The sequence below is a fragment of the Budorcas taxicolor genome, chromosome 8, assembly GCF_023091745.1.
Source record: "Budorcas taxicolor isolate Tak-1 chromosome 8, Takin1.1, whole genome shotgun sequence".
Lineage (NCBI taxonomy): Eukaryota > Metazoa > Chordata > Mammalia > Artiodactyla > Bovidae > Budorcas > Budorcas taxicolor.
Genome location: NC_068917.1, coordinates 113642993 through 113647103, shown reverse-complemented (window position 1 = coordinate 113647103; position 4111 = coordinate 113642993).

Below are 4111 nucleotides of genomic sequence, written 5' to 3'. Positions count from 1 at the left end.
AACACCTTTAATTCATTTAACTTCTTATATTCATATAATTCACAAATTCTAGTGGTACAGGAAAAAAACCTGTAAACAAGCATAGTTTATAAGTTGCCACTTATAACAAGTATAGAAAGAACAAGATGGAGGGTAACAGAAGGAAACTTGGGACATTTTAAATCATCACATCAAAGCAAAGGCTGTGTCTTATAGGCTAAAGGTTTTACAAGATCATTCGGTAGATGGTTCCATTGCTGATGTCAGCTGTGTATAAGTTACCATGGGGAGGTGCTTAACTTGGGTTGAGGAACTCAGGACCATTTGCTCTTCTAATCTATCAATACTAGATGTCTGATAACCTGTAATCATCTGTCTAATTAAATTTCCTGGTCCAAGAATCAGAAGTTTTCAGAGGAGATATAGATGATGTTAGCGGGAAAGCTGCTCACTGTTTTTACTAAAGACAGGGACAGGGACAAAGCCTGCAGCTGGCAATGGAGAGAAGGAATATAGGGGCAAAGAGGGGGATGTCTGGCGTTTACGAGAAGAAGAGCCAGTAGCCCATTCTGGGCCCCCGTTTAAGGGCTGACAAACCGAAACAGGACCGGCCCTAGCAGGCCGGGGTGAAGACTCCGTTTCCACTGCAGGGGGCACCGGTCTGACCCCTAGTCAAGGAATCCGCGCATACTTAACATGCTCAGCCACGTCCAACTCTGCTGCTTCCCAAGCACCACGGTGATGAAGAGCCTGCCTGCCGCTGCAGGAAACACACGAGACGCAGGTTCGATCCCTGAATCGGGAAGATCCTCCGGCGCAGGAAATGGCAACCCGCTCCAGGACTCTTGCCTGGAAAATCCCATGGACAAAGGAGCCTGGCAGGCTGCAATCCATGTGATGGCAAAGAGCGGGACACGACTGAGCCCCGCCACCCCCCACCCCGCGCCCGCGCGCGCACACACAGAAGCCTCATGAACGACTGGCATTCGGAGAAGGGACACACGCGGCGCATTCGCCTCTAGGAGCCGGCGGCCCTGAGACCAGCAGCCCGGCCTGCCTCATTTGCTGCTGTAATCTGGGGCCTGGCTTTTAGAAAGGAGAAAGTCGTTTTCTCACCTCTTCTCGATGGCATCAGTAACGGGAGCGAGGCCTGTGGTGCGCTCGGATGAGAGCAGTGTCGCGGTGACTGATACTAACGTGTAGCCGCTGACATCGTCACTGCCGCTTTCACCGCGACCGCCACCCTCAGTCCTCCAAGCGCTTAGGCTCCAGTCTCGTCCTGCCCCCCACCCTCTGGAAGGCTGATGACCCTGGCAATCAATCTCTCCCTCCTCCGATGCCCCTCAGGACTCTAACACCTGGAAAGGCTCAGTCGTTGGGAAAAAAAGCTCCAACGGTTGGGACAGCAGAGGCAAGCCAGCTCAGGAGAGAATCCCAGTTTCCACCTCTGGGATCTGGGAGTGATATCCACCATTTTTAAACCATGTTCCTAGAGCCTAGAGGTCAGGATGGGGAGGAAAGAAGCCCAAGGCACAGACTCCTAGCTGTCTGCTTTGCTTAACAGAAAATCCATGCTTCTAGCTGGTCTGTAGGCTTGGGCTCTGGGCTTCCCAGGTGGCACCCGCGGTAAAGAACTGGCCTGCCGTGTAAGAGACAGAAGAGGCGCGGGTTCGATCCCGGGGTCAGGAGGGTCCCCTGGAGAAGGGCATGGCAACCCACTCCGGGATTCTTGCCTGGGGAATCCCATGGGCAGAGGAGCCTGGCGGAGTCTCCAGAGAGTCGGACACGACTGAAGCGACTTAGCATGCATCCTTGGGCTCTAGGTGAGAAAGCATTTGAAGACAGTCTCACAGCTGATACAAGTTTTGAGATAACCCACGGCACTCCACCCAGGTCATTTTCCACTTAGGAAAAAAATAACAACACTATGGACTATAATTTGTTGAACTATCGAGCATTCATTTATTCAGCCACTCTCCCCCAAAACTGCTTTAGTGACAGGGAGAAAACACACACACACACACAAATGTCCTGACTCCTAGTCCAGTGCTCATTCCAAAATGTAACTATATCCTCCAAAATATCTATACAGGTTTCAGCTGGGGGAAGGCGGGGCAGAGAGAAGGAAGACACAGTTTCATTCCAGTACTAAATTGTCAGTGCCTTGTCAATTTTCACCATTTTTCTATCCTACCTCTTAGAAGGGATGAAAAGTCTCTCCTCTAGGAAACAGGGCAGGCCAAGGAGGTGATCGGACACCTAGGGGCTTGTCACCCGTGCTCTACCCTCTTCAGTGCGGAACGGCGCAGAAAGCTGCATTTTCCAGAGTCCTCCTAACCACTCAGTCCTTAGCTCCCTGCAGGAACCACAAGCTTAACAGGCTGCAAGGTTAGCAGGCAGCCTCAAGGCCAGGAGTCTGACAGCTGAAGGACCGGGGGGAGACTGCAGAACGGAAACCTTCTGGTGCCTCTTAGGACAAGGAGAGCAGATAGGGATGTGAGAGGCACGCTGCGGCTCCAACACCCCCTCCTTCCCTGTGTGGGCTTTCTCGTGCCCAGTCGTGGCCCCAGGCTCACACCACCAGATCTTAGGCCTTAGCCACACGCTACTGCTTTTCTTCTTCAAATTATTTTTGGAATTTTTTTTTCTACTGGGTAGAGATGAGTGGTCTCCAAAAGGTTTTGATTCCTTTCTGAGTCACGTTCAGCCTCATCGGGTTCTCCTCTCAATTTGCCGCTCCCTGATGGCTCAGAGGTCCCCTGGTGATGCCCCCTCTATTTCGAGAGCCCCCCAAAATAAGTCGAGTGACTACAGATAAGTTTTTGGTACTTTCCAAAATTAAACTATTTCCCTCGGTAAGTTTCCACCAAATGAGCTCATTAATCTGAAAACAGGATGTGGCACACGGAGAGAGTAAGGTCAGGTCGACCTCTCACTTAGGCGGGCTTGGGGCAGAGAGGAAGGGGTGGGTGGGACAGACACGGGACCAGAGAACGGCTTTTAGAGGCCCCAAAGCCTTCACGGATTGCACTGAGAACCAAGGAGTTTTTAACTCAGAGACTCCAAGCTCTGAATGCGTTTCTCTTAGAACTGAGAGTGACCGCAGAGCCAGCTCTGTCAGTGCCCCACAGATTGCCAGCCGGGAGGCCCCTTAGACCCTCAGCTCGTCCGCAGGCAGGTGCCTCCCCTCCAGGACGGACGGGGGGCCCTCCTTTCTCCAGGAGGACCGTCCTGCAGCACCAGCAGAAGTTGGGGTTCCACCCCAGGTGAGCTAGAGGCTCAAACACATCCCAGGCTCAAACCAAACCGAACCAAAGAAGGAACACACAGTTCCCAACTCCGGTTGGGTGTCAGGACAGAAAAACGAGATCCTAACACGTAGAGAACGTAATGGATGGGTCTGAGCAACGAAAACAAAACCAGCAAAGTAGGCAGGCTCCCTCGGTCCTCAGCTAAAAGTCCTGCAGATATTGATGGGGGAGCCTTTATCAAATTCGCAAAAATAAAGGTTGTATATTTAAACAAAAATTCTATCCCAACGCTAAGTACCATAATTATTTTAATTGATATACACAAAATTCATAGGGGATAAGTGATTGTTCACGCGCACCCGCGCGCGTGTGTATATTTAGAAAAAATTAGTCTCGGTTCCTGAAAACACCGAGTTTTGTGGAAGCGCCTAGCGCTCGGAACTAACCGCTTTGTACATCTCTTTGCTGATTGCGTCCAACTCAGTCAGCGCTGAGCTAGGATCTCTGCAGGAACCCAAGAGGGCTAAGACGCGGGTGTTTCTGCTGCTCGCCCCACCCCGCAAGGGGCTGCAGGCAGGCAGGGGCCGGGATAGTTCGAGTCCCAAGTCTGCATTCGTTTATTGCGCGAGTCCCACACTTGTGCCATGAACTCGCGCGGGGAGAAGGAGAACGGAAGCAGGTGGGTTTTCGGTGCAAAAACAGACTGCCACACCGTGGTTCCCGCCCCAAGCCTCAGTTTCCCCAGCGGAGAGCGCCCGCCCCGCCCCCGGGGCCGCCTCGGGAGGCGGCTCGGGATGCAGGAACCGGCCCCGGGCCCGCCCTCCCCGGCTTCCGCCGCCGGGGCCAAGTGCTCCCGCCACCGGAAGCCCCGGCCGGGCCGC